At 31.3% G+C, this 20,682-nt stretch overlaps 1 protein-coding gene across 2 annotated transcripts in view; it reads right to left on the bottom strand.

Annotated features, from left to right (window-relative positions):
• LOC106677695 (serine/threonine-protein kinase MAK) overlaps positions 1-9,641 on the bottom strand; it is a 258,305-nt gene extending 248,664 nt beyond the window's left edge. The window contains exon 1 of one of the 2 annotated variants that reach the window (XM_014415770.3): positions 9,486-9,641. The gene's annotated coding sequence lies outside the window, so the exon portion shown is untranslated. The remainder of the gene's footprint in view (positions 1-9,485) is intronic. The other variant, XM_014415772.3, reaches the window with a different exon arrangement.
• Between the last annotated feature and the right edge of the window lie 11,041 nt (positions 9,642-20,682).

The raw sequence follows: 20,682 nt of genomic DNA, 5'->3' as shown, positions 1-20,682 counted from the left end.
AAGTGTTGAATTTTGTTTTTGTCGAAAAAGAATAGAAAATTTTGGATTAAAAATATATTTATGTGTAGGATGTTCTGTTTGTAGATATAATTTTGAACTGTAGTTTATGGCTAATTTAGATCTTCTGAACGAAAGTGGCGATAATCCAGATTCAGCGCATAAACTTAGAATGGGGCTTGTTCGAAATGCTCCAGTCGCGATTCGGATTCCGGCGTGATGGACTGTATCCCTTTTATTTAGTTATTTATAGTTCAAAGCTCATTTCATATACAAATATAAATCATTCCAACATCTTTAACTTAAAATATCAATTATACATTTCTCTATAAATATCCTCACCTAAATATTTTTTCTATAAGACTCTAAAACGGAACACATTTCTACTAATATGTTTCAGCATATTTCCGTGCTTCTTACAATTATTACACATATCATGTTGTCCTGCTGTATAATTTGTCCTTTAACCAAGACTAATAATTTAAATTGAAAAGTTTTTCTCTTGCCTTAAGCACTGTCTGAGTTAATTCATTATTATTTAATTTTACAACCTCGAATTTTGATTTCATTGTTGTTTACTTTCGTAAACCCACTACACACTGTCCTGTGCAACCTATAATCACTACAATGCAGTTCCACTACTTGTATTTTATCAGAAGTACATGTTTGGGCGTCTTGAAGGAATGAACCGTCTCTAGTTGATGAGACTTTTCGGGCTGGACATGCTGTATTTGCGCTTTTTTGTTCTTAATATCTGGAATTGGATAAATGTTGACAAGTTGAAATTTAGAGTTGTTAACTGCTAGTTTAGATGAATCAATGTCTAGTGTATGTAATAATCGAATTTCATTCCTACTACAATTTTGTATTTCATAAAAAGTTTTATCTCATTTATATTATTTTTAATAATTCATATTGGTATGTAAGGAAGTGTGTTCGGGAGTATCCTTTCCTTTAATAATGCTAAATTAATTAAATAATTACTTATGGTGTAATTAAAGTAAGCTTGATAGAAACACGGAAATTGTTAAAGCGCACGGCGCTTGCCCTAAGAAGCCTTTAAACTCAGCAACGTGTGAACGCGGAAGGCGACGCGTTGTGTAAGGTTGTTATGGTAGCTTTGAAAGCACGCTCGGTGTACGGTCAACGTAATAATAGTAGTATTCAGGCTAATGTACAGTATATCTTAGCTCCACGATCTGCCCATATAGCGTACACTGTCCATACAGATTGTAACTTTATACTGTAAACATCCAATGAAAATCTTTCTGTAATATATAAGAAAATAAAAGGGTGTTGGAAAAGAATTTTCCTAAAATTAATAAGGTCAAATGAAGGATAAGGGAGGGGGGCACGAAACACCTTTTTTATTGAGCTATTAGTATAGATGGCCTCAGAATCAAAATTTGCATTCTTCCAGGGAGTTTGAATGCGAAAAAAATAATTCGAATTCATATTTCCATAATCTAAATTTCTGAAAGAAATCATCATTTTGAATCATTTAAGACCAAAACTCTGCTAAAAAAAAAGTCTGCTAAGTAAATAAGAAGTCTATACAGCTTCGCTAATACTATATTATTTATCCTAGCATTTTAATTTTTTTTTTTTTTATAAATCGTCATTTTTCTGTTTATTTTGTTAGACTCGTAATTACAAACATATTTTAAGATTATTAATTCTTCATTTGAGAATAAAATCGACGGAGGAAATTGGTATTTCGCAAGCGAATATAGCTAAAGAAATTGGTCAAAATTTATGTTAGACTACATTTAAACTATTTCCAAGATTTCTCCGAATATGGATCAAATCAGATATGCTGTTTTTGAAATATAAATGTGCCGAAGAAAACATATTCGCCCTAAGGAAGTAGGCGGAATCTGATGAAAGTGATTTTAGAACCATTTTAATCTAATCCCCATCTTATCTCTAAAGATAGGCTAAATCGGACGAGCATTTTTCAAAATAAAAGTGTGTGGAGGAAAATAGGTTTACGCATGCGTTAGTGAAAGTAGCCGACGAATGTGTTAAAATCGATATAGGACAAACTGAGATCCAACCCACATAGAATTTAAATTTTATTAAAATTGGTTCGGTTGATTATGTCCGAGAATAAATTTGAATAGAGCCATACGAAATCATGATGCCTACAACGTAAAAATAATTTATTCTGAATCCATAATTTTTTTTTTTGGTTGCTGTAGGAATGCAAAGCTCCTCATGTCGATAGAGGCGACTGTTTATTTTTCTCTAATCAATCACGAATTATCACATTTTTTTTCTGAAATATTTAACGGCACTTCAACTTTAACCAATAAGTCAAATATCTCAAACAGTCAAGACCCTTAAAATGGCCATTTCGTGTATAAACCTCCTAATTCACTGTTAATGACTACACGTAAAAACGCTCTTGGGTACGCTCCGGAATGCTGTTAGCAATCATTCATCTCAATAAGTAACCAGGAGTTAACTAGCCAAAATTCTCTTCTAAAGAATGGGCTACATATCCAGTGCCCTTCTGAATTCGGTTCAAATGTTATATTTATCATGCGAAATGGCTGCGAAATTGTAAGCACGTATTTCTAATATGTTGGCCTTCTAACAGTTTATCCGGGTTGTGTTGGTTTATTGCTCTAATTCCAACTTCTTTCATCATAATAAATTTTTGTTTAAGTTCAAACTCGATGTTTATTGAAAATGGAGTTCTGGATATAGAATTAATTAATTATTTTTAACTGTATTAATTTTATGTTTCTGTTCTAAAGAGTGAGTAAAAAGCTCAGCGAAAAAAAAAAAATCTTCATCATAGATTTAGATAGACTAGCAACATATGTTATTATTACTACTAATACTATAAATAAAAAAGACGAAACTATCTCGCACAGAAGACAATATGAACTAGTAAGCCAGTATAATATAAAAAACATATAGAAAGTTGAACAGAAGTCTACGCTCGGACGACCAGAGCCTTGAGATCTCCCCACAGAAGAGACCTTTGACAATATTCGTTATGCGGGTTAGTTACGGCCAATACAATTGCTTGTCTGGACTACGCTTCAACCGCAGTCCGGATCATATACTTGCTTATAAATCTACTATTTATGAATTCCTTTTGGTCAACCTATGCTGTCTATTTGGTGTACGTCAGAGTGTTCATGGATTCAGGGTATCTCAGTGAGTAAGGCACTGTGTTACCATCTTCCAGGTCCGGTTTCGAATCCGGCTGTAATTATTTATTCAGGTACTTTATACGTTTGTAAACAGCATGGGTTTGGGAGCCTTCCCACATCACCCAGCCTCTATGAAGTCGATATCCTTAGTTGGGGGTAATTCCGGAGGTTTAGCATGATCATGAACAAATCCCCTCCTTGTCCAACATTCTTACAAAGCACTGAACCCTGAACTGATAAAAAAAACCCTCCTTATTATTATGATTTCTCTTCTCGAGGGACATCAAGATAATTCGTTATAAATTATATTTTTAGAAGTAAGGCTACCACGAAAGTTCGGAGTGGCGGGTTTTATGCCGATTCTCACTTTCAGCATATTTTTCTCATTTTACTAGATTTCTCAACTATCAGATGATCATTGCAAACTTTATGAGGCAATAATCGCAAAATACCACAGTGTTTATATTGCGTTGTAATAACCCAACCAGTTTATAAAACTATTTACGGGTCTTAGAAACTTCTTTACTTTAACAGATCTAAATGTTATTACTGTTACGTTCCAATTACTAATGTAGGTGCAAAAGCTAATTTACTGAAATTTATAAATATGTGATAAGATACCTAATAGGCAAGAAATATAATTGTAAACAATATGTAATATAATGTAAATAATAATTATAAGGAAGTAATTGCTTTTAAATATCCTACAAGGGACGAGGCAGATAAACGAGAGAAAACATTAGTCCATAAATGGAGAGATCCCATTCCGGCAGTTAGCAATTAAAATTCCATCCATACTCGCCATATTTCTGGGTAAGGACGATCAACGTGATTGGATTATTTCTCAAAAGCAGAAACATTTTTATTCCCACTGCGCTCATCGATCCATCATTATATCAGGGCCTTCCTTCGTTACTAATGTTCGCGATTCACCTTTCACCTAATCAGCGGAAAAGCTGGGCGTTATTGATGGCCTATCGCCTCGGATCGAACCGTTCCTATAACGCATTTATTGATACTATTTTAAGAATCCTTTCAATCCGAACGGATCTCAAATAATAAGGTGCGCCGAACAGCTTGAAGGTCAATCACAGTAATAATATTGATGTGACTCACCACAATCCATTTTTGGCGTACTTATCAATTATAAAGTTTGGAAATATGGACTCATCAGCTTGAATCCACCAAGCTTTAGTGAGAATAATGTAAATATTATGATAGTTGACATCATATATTTATATATTTTTTTCAAATTTAGAAAAGAAGAACAACAAAAAAATTATAAACAAAGAAGTTCCTCAAACAATAAGTAAGGATTAATTCATCAAGGTTTCACCATTTCAGGACTGGATAGTTCTGAATTTGGCTGTTGAAGTTGAATCGTGCAACCCAATCAGTCCGTATTGGTATGATTTTGTTTTTGTTGACCTGCTAATTAGGCAACTGGTCGGTGAAAGGAGGAGGAGGGAAACAAACTCCATGGGGCCCTGGCTTGCTTAGGATTATAGTTGGCTGAAATATTAATATACCCAAAAAGAGTTTCAAACCAATATATAAATCTATGATAAATAATATTAGGAACTTTTATTATTAACCCAAACTGGGTAAGCTTAACTTATAAATATACACCAGGCTTATAATTTAAAGATAAATTATCTATTAAGTCTAGGTTAACATGTAAATTGAACTTTGACTCGATCAGCCAAGACAAGAAAAGTGTCATAGTAATCCATTTATGCTTTTATGTTTTTGATAAAATAAAACATGTAAAAAAATCAGTACGAGGGGAGCCTCTATGAGATGTTGCCCCGGTACCTGGCTCAATTGGCCCCAGCCCTGCTGTTAGTTATGAACCGGTTTGAGATATTAACAACTTTAGTTGTAATATTGTTAATATGATTTTTAATAACTGTGTTATTTTCAATTTGTAAGTAAACAATTAAACATATATGAGTTCGAGCTCTTCTAGTTTTATAGTTAAAACTTCACATAACTAATTTTTATTAATGAGGTGTAGATAGTTGACCATATATTAATAGGCGGAAAAGATAGCCGGAGGGTGCGGTCAGTAAAAAAAAAAAAAACACAAATAAACAAAAATATTTTAATTTCTTCGAGCCAATGTTTCGAACTGAGTTTCAGGTTATTATCAGGGAGCTCGGAAGTCGGCACGAATTAATAATAATATTTTTTTTGTTTATTTGTGTTTTTTTGCTGACTGCACTCTCCCCATCTTCTCCACATAATTTTTATTAAATTTTACTCTCTTTTCTAAATAATTATACAAAATTGTTTTTTTTAATTTTATATAAAACAATTGTTTTCGAGTAATAAATTAGTTCATTTATTAATTTTATTGATAATAATGAAACATGGGAAATATTGAATGGAAGAGGGGCCGCAGTGCTATTGATAGGAGCTTTTCTTTGTTTTGAGTGTAAATATTGTTTATTAGAGTGTAAATGTGACTAGAGACTATATTATTTTATCATTATATTATTTTATTTATTTATTTTTCATACAGATAGTTATGTTCATTTTGTTTATTCTTTTGTTTGTATATATTTTAAGAGAGTTTTTTTTTTTTTACTTATTTATTTATTTTTTTTTTTATTCATTTATTTATTTTATTTAAGTATGTATGAGATCATTCATCACTATTACCTATTGCCCACAACTGTGTGGAAGATTATAATATCTATCAATAAATAAAAACTATTATTTAGAAAGGGAAAAAAAAAAAATAAATAAAAACCTGTTTTGAGAGATTAAGAACATTGATTTTGGAATTTTTCAATGCCTTTGTTTATTCAATGAAATTCTTTCTGAATAATAATCAAATCAATCTAGTAAATCTTGATTAAAATAAAAAGGGTGAGCTGTAAAACTCTACCGCTAAGCTCATATTTTCCCTCTCATTTTCATTCGGAAAACGAATGAAAAGTGATTTAATTATTTCATTAACGCTTAAAAGCGTGAAAACGTCGAAAACCAATTTTAAACCCCTGAAAATCCCAATGGAACAATGTTCTGATTTTCCTACACCGACTTAATTCATGTATCAATTTTCAACCCACTGACTTAATATTGGGGGGGAGTGTAAAGGTACGCAAGAACAGCATATGAAGTCGTTTTACCCATATAATTTATGGAATACTTTTGCAATTAGTATTAATAAATCTATTTACAAAACTTATTGATTAGCAAATTAATAAAAAAATGTTTCGTTTTCTGTTTCAGGTAAGGACAGCTGGCAAAGGCTAAAAACCAATCACTTTCTCAGGCACTCAGGGTACAGTCTAATAATGCTATAATTTTTTAATAGTTTATATTTTTGGAATCGATTTTTATACCAATGTTTAGTACAGGTGAAAGATAAAATGAAACAGCTGAGAAACCACCGTTTCTTGTGGTGTCCGCTTTTTTTCTTTTGACATACAGATATATGATACAGCATATATTTCGAGAAAGAAAATTTATTGTAATATTTAATTTAAATTCATACAATATTTAGTTCAAAAATTAAATCACCACAAACGCAATTTAAATGTTTAGGAAATGAAATTCTGGAGAAACACATGAACCAGAATTTATGCGAAATTCTGTAAAAACTATTTAAACTTAACGGAATGTGGTTATTTAGTTTTCTCTCTTAAATCCCTAAAAGTACTTTGCTCGCACAAATCTTTTATTAAAAGATGTTAAGTTTTTTTTTTTATTTGTTACTTTTCGTATAACATAACTATTAACAGCAGTTATTGCATTTCACCGTTTTCCGTAATGAAAATTGTTGCAACTCGGTATTAAGTGCATTTTCCACGACCATACGGACACCTCGGTGCATGGCTGCAGCTATGTACAACAACCAGGACAGCATCATAAACGAAAGTGTTTCGTAAGAGAGGACCGGTTGCTCCCTCGTAATATCGAACCAGCCCTAGCAATTGGGACACTGGGCTAGGGGACTAGTCGTCCACGAACCAGAAATACCACAATGTTCACTGTTTCCTAACCGATGTCTTTCAAAATGGAACCACGCAGCTGTTTCGGCCTGGTCTTGGTTAAAAAGGAAAGGTACCCAATAAAATTTTAAGCATTAAAAAAGTAGCTGTTGGACCCATTGAAAGGTATCTTATGAAATATTTAAGCATTAAAAAAAAACACACGTTATTTACGTGTTTTCTCCATTCCTGGTCACTCAAATAAATAATACTCTGAAACCAAAATAATTCTTGAAGAATCTTTTCTAATGTATAGACTAAATTAGAAAGTTTCGTTACGGTAACATATGGTTAGTCAAATTATTAAAGCCCTAAGGAATAGTGACTGAGAGTCAAAGCCATTTTCTCTGGTAAGATGTGTGAAGATAGCCTCAGTCCTTTATTATTTATTGTCTTTATGAATGAAATCCACTAAATATGAATGAGAAGAACTGCTTGGACTGTAGTCGGTATGTGGAACATGAGGTCGGTACAAGTACAGGCGTTTCTATATGCAAACGATATCGTGCTAGAGACAGACTCTGAGGAAAAATTGCAACAGGATATTTTAGAATGGCAAGAGGAATTCGCCCTCAAAGGAATGAGTATTAACAGTTGTAAGAGCAAGGTTATGGCTGTTGCCAGAGATGAAGTGGACGTGGGCAAGGTAAGAATAGTATGAAATGATGAGGTATTGGAAAGAGTGAACTTCTATACTTACCTTGGAACAATTTTCAATAAATCTGGCAAAATATACCAAGAAGTGTCCATGAGGATAAATAAAACAAACAGTATCTACTATCAGATATGCAATACTATTGTGGGAATGAGGGAGGTACGTAAGGATATCAAGCCCCATATCTTTAAAGCAATAAATCTGCCAACACTACTGTATGGCAGTGAAAGTTGGGTCATCCAAGTCAAGCACATGAGTAAGATTACGGCTGCTGAAATGCTATTTTTTGCGAATAATATTGGGCGAAACTAGGAGAGACAGGATCAGGAATGAAAGAATAAGAGAAGAACTTTAGTCCCCCTCAGTAAATGAACACCGACAGCTTCAATGGTATAGACACGTTAGAAGAATGGGGGAGGACAGAGTATGGAGGCGAAAACGCTGGCCTAGATGAAGATGCTTGCCAGAGACCCAGATGTGTGGACCAAGTGGTTAGAGGCTCCTCCTCAACCGCCAAGAGGGTCAAGTGCTTTAAGGAGGCAAAGTATGGCCCATGAGTGTCTCTCCAGTACTCCAGTGTCTATCAACAGGTCATAGAAAATTCTTGTCATGTTTCAGACCTATGCTATTAAATAAGCATTTAGCAATCGAAATTTTCATAAACACAAATTTATTCTCGTTTGTTTATTTCTAATAATATCAGCAACATTCCTCATACATTTCTGTAAAAACGTTTGTGATTTTAATATTATAAAAATTACACTTAAAGCGTTTGTCAAATTAAGTTCTTTACTTGTAGAAAACCAAAGGTTAGAATTTTAAATCAAAATGTCCAGGCAGTATTTTTTTTTTTTCAAATAACTACTATTTCGCACTGTGTAATATTCCATACAGGCCCTGAAAACTATAAATGATTTGAACTATAAATTTGAGGAAATATTTTGTATGTACACGTCTACGCAATGAATGATTTATCTAATAATTGATTAAAGTAAAACAATTAAAAATTCTAAGAAACTATCTCACAATTAACTGATTTAAAAAAAAATATATTAGTAAAATTATCTTGGCTAATATTAGAATAATCTCAACATACATTCGGTTGAGGAGTAATTTAAACAAATAAAAGTTTTATTTAAGAATAATTTCCTAGATTGGTTTTGTTAGAACTAATAATATGGTTCAGTTAAATTACACCAAAAACAATGACATATTTATTTGGTTAAGCACCTCCAATACATTAAAAGTAAAAAAAGTATTCTTACTACATATACGTTCCCTACATCACAAATTCGGCGCGCAAACTCTGTGGGAGATTACGCATAAAATGATCTCAAAGTGCTAAACGCTAAGAAAGAGGTCCCTGATTAAAATATTTTTAGTGTTAGGGTTAGGTGTCTAATCAGACTAGACAAATATTTGTCTTCTCCAAATCTCACAAAATATATTGTATAGAAGTAAAAGTGAAATAATCAATTTTGCAGAACATTTAATTCAGTAAAATTTTCTTAGGAATGAACATCAAAGTTGTAAATCCAGTCATCTGATATTGACACTACCAACTAAAATTAGGAACCAGGGACCCTTGATATAAGCTATTCAACTAAAACTTTTGAATTCACTAACGAAAATTAATAAAACCCTTATGTGGAATAGGGTACTCACCCATTGCAGGGGAAGGGTCTTCTGTACGATGCCGCTAGCGTTACGATGTTTTTATTTCTGCCACAGGATGTTCACACTCAAACCAAACAGTAATGTAAATGATAAACTGCACAATTACAATTCAAAGTTATCACTATGGATATCTATCACACTTTATCAAACATATGTTATATTGAATACTAATTAATGGTTCGATTTTAAAAACAGTTATCTATATTCTGCTGATAAAAAATTATAGATGAGAGAAATATTTTAAAAAGTAAATATGGTTTATAAAGGAGTTAAGAGGTGCCTAATGTAAGAGGATATTGCAGATGAAGACATGCATATTATTTTAAATTATAAATAAAATTTATTATTTATGAAGAACGATGAAACTCATCGATTTAAAAATATGTACGTAATAAAGTATGACACAAATCCCAAATTAAAAACATAAATAAAGAACGATTCTTTTAGTTTACACCGAATAAAAGAGTTCCTATAAACTTAATGTCTAAATTGAACCTTTTATTTTTATATGAATAAATCTACACATAATACCAAGCATAAATCCATTTAGAATTAATATTAAAAATATGATATTTTATTCTACATTTACACTTCAAATTTTATAAACTACAAATTTAACGAATATTGCATTTAAAAATTTCTTTTTATGATTAAAAATTTTTTGTCGAAATAAAGACAGGTACAAAAAATGGTTTACATAATAACTTTATTAAAACATAGACAGTGGAAATAAAATGATAAAACTACCAAGGTCTGTGTGTAATAATAAAACAGCAGTATAACTATGATGTTTATAAACATATATAGCTTATGAAGTTTTATAATGAGAAATTTGTAAGAAAAATAAATAAGCACTGTTGAAGCAACATTAAATTAAAAATGTTATAATTTTATTAGCTTAGGCAATATGTGAAATATATATATTTGAACTATATTGCTTTTATTTATTACAAGAAAACATGTGATATTAAACAAAAGCGGTGCGATCTTTTGACGGGAAAGGAGAGGCAATCCATGATTGCACGATTATTAGCAATGACGACATTGTTTTGCAGTTTTTGTTTTTGGCCAAGCCACATCTCTTCTATCTTCTATCTTGTAGAACCTCTCAGCTGTCATCTGGTGAGATGAAATATAAACATTTGCTCAAGTCACATTCATCGACAGTTTTCTTTTGTTCTTTATTATAAAATTAGTTTTAAATATTTGTAAAGTATTAAGTTCTTTTTTCTTTTTTTTTTTTATTAATGCACAAAATTAATTTGTTTTACAATTCTTTCATTTTGTTCATATATATATTCATTATATTTTCGTTGTTTATAATACATACAATTTCTTTGTAAAATATAGACTACAAACATATTTCTTTAATTTATCTTTTCTACCCAAAAATAATTTTCCCAGCGCATATTATACCTGGCAAGAGAAAAGTCTTTCACTGAGGCTCTCAGTTCAGGTAACAAGCACAGACTTTTTTGGCTTTAAACTCAAACTTGGCTTAAACGGATTGCGTGACATATATTTTGGAAATTAAGTCATGTGATTCATCCTGAAATATTTCTAATTTTTATTTCTACTTTCTGAGCTTCCACTGAAAATGAACTAAAGGAAAGAGCAAAAAATCCAATTATTTCCTTCTTTACATTAATACCTTGTGGAATGATGATGGAGATACCACGGTACATTGATGTACCTAAATCTAATACTACCTAATAATAGTTTTCTAAATTGCAGCTAATCTGAATTAATTCAAGGATTAAATTTGCAATTTCGATTGTAGAAGAAATAACGAAAAAGATGAACTCTGTAACTCATCTTGAATACAAAAAACAGCTACAATAACAAATATTCACCTTGATATAACCGCTAAGTTAGAAAAATGTTAAAGTATCTTTTACCTCCAAGATAGTGTGATATATTATATTCTGTAAAATGGCTCAAAGAAACTTAAAGCGTATTTTTCACAACGCTTATTATTCTTAAATTTCCGAATACGGAAAATTACGGAAATAAATTCTTTTCTCAGATTGGCAAACTGTTGCAAAATCAACGCTGAGACTGGCGTGAGACGCAGGTCTTGGAAAGCTCTATTGCACAAAATTTTGCGCAAGAGACCGAAGAAGAGACCTGTTACGTCTTCGATCTTGTCCAGTGGAAGTGAAATGCCAGGGGTCATCTTTCCAGTCTTACGAAAAGAGCAAGACATCAGCATCAATTCAGGGAGTCCTCAAAATACGTATTTGTATTTTGAATATTAAGTGAGACTGTTAAATATGTTTCGATTACCATTCCTAGAGAGAGTTGTATATAAATATAAACATCCAAGCTTAAAAATGTTCGATAGACAAGACCACCAGTTGCCTGTGATCACTTGTCCATGGGTTTGATCTCACTCTTAAGTGATACCTGTCCTCTTGTGCATTGGGTACTGCTTGCTACTTCATTGGTCTGCCACTATATGGCAGTATTTTAAGCTGCCTTTCAATACAGAGGATCCGAAAATTTCCTGCAACCATTTTTTCTAAAACAGTCTACAAAAGGACATCAAGCCCTGGGCTACCACTAGCCGTAAATGCCGTAGAGAGGAGGTCGTACTGACCAGACTAAGAATCGGTCACACGAGGCTCACTCACCATGTTATCTATGTCTATATCACCACACTATGTTATCTAAAAAAAAAAAAAAAAAGCCTCCGAACTGCCAATATTGTAACTACGATTTGACAATTAGCCATATTTTCCAAGAATGCCCATATTTCACATCACACCTCAATAGTTTAAGATTAAACCAATATTTCAAAAATCCTCAAAGACGATGAAAAAACAGTAAAATTAGTATTTCAGTTTTTAAAATCAAAAAGGTCTACTGGGACAAACATAACATCGACCGGAGAAAAAAAAAAAGACAAATAAATACATTAAAAAAATAATAATAATAAAATTTAAAACATAAACAAAGTAAATGAAACAAATTCAAGCAAAATTAAATAACAAATAAATGGCGTTAATGACCAATGATGTTTTACGCCGCTAAACTAAAACAAACAAACAATACTGTTTATTTCTCTTTTTAATGTTTGCTATTAAAGTATTTCATTTAAAAGTATTTATTACCATGAATAGGTATATGAACGAATCAATAAAAAGATAATTAATACCGAATCAACAAGAATTCCCTTAAAACATCATTTTAAAACTCTTCTATTAGAAATTAAAAATCAAGTTGATTGTTCTACTATAATCAAATTTGTTATCTATAACGAGCTAAAGGCGTTTTTAGTTTAAGAGAATTTTTAAATAATTTTAACTATAGTAAAACTTATTACGCGAAGAGTCGCGTCCTTAATTTACGAACGGTTGGTTGTTTGACTTACTATCCACCATTTTTTATTTATTATTAACATTTTATAATTTACTAAGTTTTTTATATTTGTCTTATCTACTTTCGCTGCATGAGCAAGTATTTTTCAAGTCTGAACTGAAACATCAACAAATATGATTTACAATTGTCATTCCCGTAGGTTATTGAGAAACTGAAAGTTGATATAATAAGTAATTATTTCAAAATCAAGCACATGAGCGAATGTGGAATGTCCGATTCCGATAAATTGGTATCAAACCTATTACAATAGTATTTAGATGAATGATAAAATAAAACGAAGGTTAATAATAATATAAAATGTTTAATTTGTACAAAGAAATAAAAAAATTAAACTCAAGAATAATGCTAAGTGTCTATAATAATGCTAAGAATAATAAACGTTTTCTAAACTGAAATGAAGAAGGAAAGAGTTAAAAGATCGTTAAAAAAATGTGGAAACCAATGTTCTATTGACTAACTGGCGTGAGACAAAAAAATAACACTAAACATATGTTGTCTAATTTTTTTTTTTTTTTTTTACAAAGAAATCCACCGATCAATTCCCACGGCGGTGTTGGAATATTCACTCTTATCTGAAGCGATGCCCTTGAAGGCAAGCTGTTGGAAGATGGAGGTGTTACGAAGGGACAGGTTACGGAAGAGACGGATCGGAGCAGAGGCGGTAGAACAATCGTAATTAGTGAAAGGTTCCCGAGAATGCTCTCTAATTCTGTCCTCGGGGAAAGGAAAGTGAAACCCTGTGTGAACTCCTTTCACGGTGGGCCTCTCACTATCAGAAGGGCTCTGCGGCTGTCAGCTCGATCCTCGTCTCTTTGTCCACGAATAGTGGGCTTTAGGATACTCCTGGCTATAGCTTGGATCGATTACAGAACAGAGGGAAGCTTTCGAAATCGTTGTCATCTCTATCCCCTTGTGCTAACGTGTATAGTAACATAAAACACAGCCCATCCTTCCTTAACTATTTCCGAAGATTCCATTCAAATATAAAAAAAAATTATATTATTTCCATAAACGTTATTTCATAAAGTATGATACGCACAATTTCATAAATCTAATCACAATAACACAAGCACAATAACAACGAATACATGGAAGTGTCAAACAACAAATAAAGCAGTTTAGAAGACGAACTAAGGATTTGAATAGTCTTTAATTTGTTTTTACACGTCGTACGCTAACGATTGTGTTTAAAGAATCTAAAGAATTTTCTTTAACCAGTGAAGTTTCTAAACACGTTTTGGTTCTTAAAACTACAAAAACCCAATTAACGCTTACAAATTGAAGATTCATTCATAGCTTTACTTTAGCACCATAAGCAATGTAGTTAGGAGGTTTAGGATTTAAGGTCGAGACATGCAGCAATGTGAATGCGTAATGTTATAAAGAAAAAAAGGCCAGTAGCCAAGTTGAGTCAGCAAGCTGTCTTGCGCAGAGGCAGCTGATGCCAACGGTAGATAGAGAAACGTGATCAATTAAGCAGCGACTTGACATCATTGACAGCTGTTCAGTTAGGAACAGCAGTACGCTCAGTCTCTTTATATTACCTCAAGGGCAGGAAGGTGCTTGTCAAACGGAATCGAGAAACAACTTGGGATATAAATAATTATCGTAAGGCTAGCTAACTAAACCAATGTCATTGTCATAGTAATAATAATAATACGTATTCTTTAGCCATCTAATAATAATTATAATATAAATAGGTATGAATACAGGTCTATTTAAACTATATACCTTTGTTACCAGGTGCAACTTCAAGATGTTAGAAGGTATAAACAAAAATTAAGAGAGAATTGCTGACCTTGTCCTCCAAAGGTTGAAAATAAAATAGAATAAACAAGTGTCCGTTACCCATCCAACCGTCATTCGTAACGACCATATTAACAGTCCCGTAGAGGGAGGTCCAAACAATTAAAGTTGAGACACATCTTAAAAACTTTGTTGTTTGTATTGAAATCGGGGGAGAGGGGCAAGGGGTCACCCCAAGGATTATTTTGATCAATTTGAAATATGAAAATATAACATTTATTGATTCATTCTACTATTTTCACAGATTTCCGGAAACAAAAACTTCACAGACATAATTAAATATGACAATAAAAGTAATAGCAATAACCCTTTTTTGGAGGTTATTACTAATAAATGAAGTTCTAGCATTTTTTTTATTAACCCTAATCATAAAATAAATTCAACGTTTAATGAAGGTTTTTTTTTTCGTACCCTTCAATAAAATAAATTATTACAACATACATGTATAATACGTGAAATTTGAAATATATAGATTATATATGTATACGCAACTAAGTATCCGTAAATTAATAGGTTAGCTTTAGAAACGTTCATTAAAACTTTACACTGAAATGAAACATTAACTAAAATTTTTAGTTTGATGTAGATGATGAAACCTTGTTTCACACTTAGTTACGTGTATATATATAACTACGTTTATACATAAAAACATAAGTTACGTTGAAACTTATGAGAACACGCGTGGCGGTCTCGAGGGTTTCTTTCGTGAACCTTGATGTGGAATGTGATGTTCGATTCGATGTTTTGTTGGAAGACATTACTACGATCAGGCAATCATAGTGGCGGAAACTCCTAGAAGAGATCAGTTATAACGCGAAAATCATAGTTATCATTCCCCAGTAGATTTAAATGATAGGCCCCCAGCTTGTGGATAACAAATCCAAAGTTGTTCTTATTACCAACTGGAAGGAAGAGAGACCATAAATCTGACTGTGGAGAGATTCGGTATCTACTCAAAGCCATAAATTAAAAGTATAAGTGTACATATAAGTACGCAAGTTTTAAATACATAAACCAGATTCCTTTCACAACTGTAGAATGTCTTATATCTAATATCTAAACCTAAAATATAAAAAAGAAAAAAAAAGAATGTTGGAAATTAAAATAGAGCAAAAATTTCTTGAATTATTTAATAATGGCCATTAAAAGTATTAGTATAGGCCATAAAAAAAAAAATCATTAATAAAATGCTCAGAAAATGTTAATGAGGGTTTAAGTAGTTTAAAACATAATAATTTTACGAAATTATTCAACTTTAACAATATATACTTAAATTCAAATTGTCTGTGTGTAGAAGGAATAGCAACTGTAAATTTCAAAGATAAAGTTCGTTGGTAAAAATTATTTATTTAAACTTTCTCAAATTTTTATTTTGTCAAATAATGGTACTTTCCTTTGAGCGACTACTTTAGTGTTTATTTATTTATTCGATTCGTTGTTTATGGTCTCGGGAGATTCCAGAAGGTTTTATCGGTTTCTCTTAACGAGATCTCTCAACGCTAAGAGTGTAAATAGAAAATTCCAGGGAGAGAAGAAGAATGCCAATAAGGGTACGTGATCTAGGTCGAAGGCTATTTAGCTGTGTGCGGGTCTGATCCAGATCTGCTGGAGAACAGAAAAAGGAGAGATAATTGTTGTGCCAGTGGACATCTCCATCTATCTTCCTTCCCCTCTTCTGTCCGTCCAACAACTGTCCTCTTCTGTTCCACCTTTACTTATTAATTAGAAGAGGTGAAGGAGAGGGAAGGTTGTATTGAAAAATAATAGTGCGGTAATTGCTTTATTTTACCGCACCATTATTTTGTTGGGCTAAAAACAGTGTGACGATTCTAAACTGCCCATAACCACCTCTCACACATTTGTACACCCTCCATTTTTTAATATATATTTTTTTATATATGTTTAGATATTATTTAAAATGTATTTTGTTCATAGTAGATTTTTTCATTGTTATTTTAAGTGATAATCTTCACTGAATTATTATTTCTTAATTAAATGAACTTAAAAAGATAATATTTACGAAACCCGAAAATACTATTTTGTATGTTAGAAAAAAATTATATTAAAACCTTTTCCTTGTGACACGAAAAATTCTTCGTAACCGAAAGAAGATTATTTTATTGAGGAAAAATAATATAAATCTTCATTTGATCATAACGTAAATAAAACAATAAATTATAAAAATTATTTAGATACAATTATTATAGTCGAATATCTTAATAATAACAAATAGCTTCAAATGGAAATTATGCGATAATGACAAACGTATCTGATACATACCATAAATTTTCCGATTTCACAATGAAAGAGAATTGAATTTAATGAGTTTTTCGTTTCGAAAGCAATCTCTATTTCAAGTTCTGGGTGAAAGCAGAATAATGGAAACGCCATACTGGCTGTCTCATTACACATGACTTGATTCCCTGATTAAAAATGGAAAATAGTGAGTTTTTAACGTTTGGCATTTATCTTTCATGAAATTTTTCATTACAGTGTTAAAATTAGGAATATTATTATGAAGTGATGTAGTTAAACTATTAAGGATGTCTGCAAGGTGAATGGTGTTATCCAATAATACTGAATGATATTTATATATTTATATTTATAACATTTATATTATTAGAGCCTAAATGATTTTCAAGTAAAAGTGGGTTTCCTTAACCTAAATTTTGAGCAGCCTCCACTTAAATTTATATGTCAAAAGCCAGTTTATCCCACAGATTGCGTCACATAATAAAATTTTATATATTTATGTAGTGTAAGCACTTACAGATTCAACGCATTATAATGCCATAAGGAAATTTAAGGGAGAAGGCTCAATAAAGTAGATATATTTCATGCAATGTATTATATATGGATGAAGTAGTAATTATATTTTAATGAAGGATATGAGCACTAGGTATTTATTTTTTTTTATTTGTAGTTTTGTTTCCATACTCTGTTTAAGTTCCATTTGGTAATCATTTTAAAATGTTTTTCTCAAAACATTTTTTTTAGATGCATTTTATCTCTACATATTTTTATCACAATCTGGAATTCATTTCAGAAGCTATATTATAATATAGTATAATATATACATATATTAATGAGGGATTTTCTATTCCAATGAATCTGATATTTCACTCGCATTTTTTGTTCTTATTTTTTTTTTAAATGAATTGGGATTTAAATTAGGATTATTTCCCAACTAATATAAAGGAAGTTTATTTATTTATAAATTCAATTTAATTTAATTTAAGAGGTATTAAATATGTCAAATGAGTAGCTTAGTTACAAGCACGGACAGGTTCACTGTACAGGAATTTTCAGAAGATCAAAAAAAAAAAAAAACCGGATTAGTGAAGTTTTTTGAGGTTATGTGGTCCGAATATTCGGTTGTGATTGGCTCGACTGGGCTGATCTAGCGTTAAACCGGTGTTCGAAACTATGCGCTATGCGTTTCTGGCCAATTTTTTAACTAAAGTATGGTATTTTATAATTTGATAAATAAAAAAAACACATGACTGAAAAAATGTCTAACTCATTTTGTAAAAAATCTAGATAAAAATTATCAAGAATGTCTAGGATTTGCTACATATTAGCTTATTCACAGAATAGCATACATGACTTAAAGAACAATAACCAAATTTTAACAAAAGCTCCTTTACCCACAGAAATTATAGGAAATACTCTAGGTTTAGTAATATCTATATTTTACAGTTCTCATCGGCCTTCCTTCACCTATTTTAGGTGAGATATAGACCCAGTATAGAAGAGTATAAAGGCTCATATCCAGAAGAGAATAATCAACTGACGTGAAATTCCTGTTGTCAAATTCTTGTAATCAACACAAAAAGGTTCGTTTACATAGAGCAAAACTATGTCTAATATAGTTTAGGTGGAGAATAATGATTTGTAATAAGTTAATAAAGTTTCTTCTTAAAGTCTTCACTGTATTTTGATAATTATACGAGTGCTGAACTACGGAGTTCATTAATAATAAATATATCTGAATGAAATTCGTAGATAGCAGTAGTTTTTACAATACTCAGATTGTATCCTAATATATTTTCCAATTAACCTCTTCAAGGGTTTCAAATCAACCCTGACACGATTAATTAAACTATTTAAAATCGGTTAGCAAATGCTGAAACTTATTCCCGGATCCGAGATGGCGGTAGATATATAGTTTAAAGGACATAGGACCGGGCAATGAGCTAGCTACTGAATTATTTTACCTCCCCCGTAATCGATTGTCCTTACATAAAACATTAAAAAAGTTGCAGGCAACTGCCCAGACCACCCCGATCAATAATAGCTCAGATTGAGTTAGTGGCAAAACATTAATGCGTAGTCAACCTCAATCAGTGATCATCAATAATAGCTGAGATTGTAGGCCGGTCGTTTCATGCTCTGATCCTTCCGATATAGCTGAAATAATTGTTATAATAAGATCGCAATTCAAATTCAATTACAATAAAGTTGGTTCTTGATATTAAAAGTGAATAAATATTAAATATAATTATTTTTTATTGTTATGACTCTTACTGTTTTACATAAGTTATAATCAATTAATTAAATATATTTTATGAATCCTATTTTCTTTGAAAGACTTTAATTATTTTTAATGATTAACTAGGGGAAGCATTATATACATACTCACCTATAATATCACCCTTTATACATTTGCGCAGTGAAGTTTCGGAAATTTTTGCTCCTATATTATACAGGATACCCATAAAAATTGTGAACTTCTTAACCAATATTACTAAGCCACTATTCCTATTAAATAAATATAAAAGTATTTAAAAGTATATTCCTGACCGCTTGGGGAGAAAAGTGTAAATAGAATAATTTTTTGTTCTATATTCGCTATTAATGGTCCAACTAATTTTTTTTTTTTTCATTTTAACTTCTTTTTTTCATCCACCTTTTTTAAGACACTTTTAAGCAAGTACAATGCATATACTTGAAACAAAAACATATGTATACGATAGGACTCAGATCCTTTTATTGTATGAAGGGCATTTTAAGGTAGATGGTGGAATACGCTGTGTGCGCTTGTGGAAATTACTCCACCACCAGCGTGTATTAAACTTTCTTAGGCAAAGATAATTTAAATATATGCAGATCGATAATTGAATAAAGATAATTGAACCGCCAGTATTTTAACTTTTTCGATGATTCAAATGTATCGTTAAAATGTATACCTTTAATGTTGCAGGAAATTATTTATTTATTTAATTTATCATAGTATTGGATTATGCGTAAATAAATTTTCTTTTCTCTATTACGTTTTTTCTGAACTTTCTCGAGGATTCATTTCTGTGCTAAAGAACATAACAGACATGACTTTTAGGCATGTTCTGTCAAAATCGTCAGAGCCGTTTTAAAAAAAAAATGTTTTTTGGCTACCGGGATAAAGATTCTAAAACTTTTTCCTCTGTCATCATAAATGGTCATGATATGAACATTTGAGACATTTTTTGACCCTATGTATTTTAAAAAATAAAATGTAATTTTCAAAAGGCTTATTTATTGTAATTATTTTTTTTATTGAATGCCTAGGTTTATTGTTGAAAATTATAAACCAAAATACTGCAATAGTATATAGTTTATTGAAAAGTCCTAATTGGAAAGTTCTAAGGAACTAAGTACGACGGGCTACACTGAAAAGAGCTCGGTTGGTTAACATATGAGAGATCAATGCAATAGCACAGTTTGCTACAAATTTGATATTATGTTTTGTTTCTTTTAACATAAACACCATATTAACCATATATTAAATCACTGGATTGTTGAATATTAAAGAATATACTTTTCGGAATGTTTTGTTATTTATGTGTTTAGTTGAAATTGCACAAATTATAGAGACTGATATTTTTTGTATTGTCTATGTGTTCTTAATTGTTTGAATAGATCAATCTTTATTTATTTATTTTTTTATATATACGAATATTTTATCCATTCATTATCTAAATATTTATTAGACGCCGATATTCTGGCCCAATTTTTCCAC

The sequence above is a fragment of the Halyomorpha halys genome, unplaced genomic scaffold, assembly GCF_000696795.3.
Source record: "Halyomorpha halys isolate HHAL.00 unplaced genomic scaffold, Hhal_1.1 Scaffold106.1, whole genome shotgun sequence".
Taxonomy (NCBI): Eukaryota; Metazoa; Arthropoda; class Insecta; order Hemiptera; family Pentatomidae; genus Halyomorpha; species Halyomorpha halys.
This window is presented reverse-complemented; position numbering and strand designations above follow the sequence as displayed.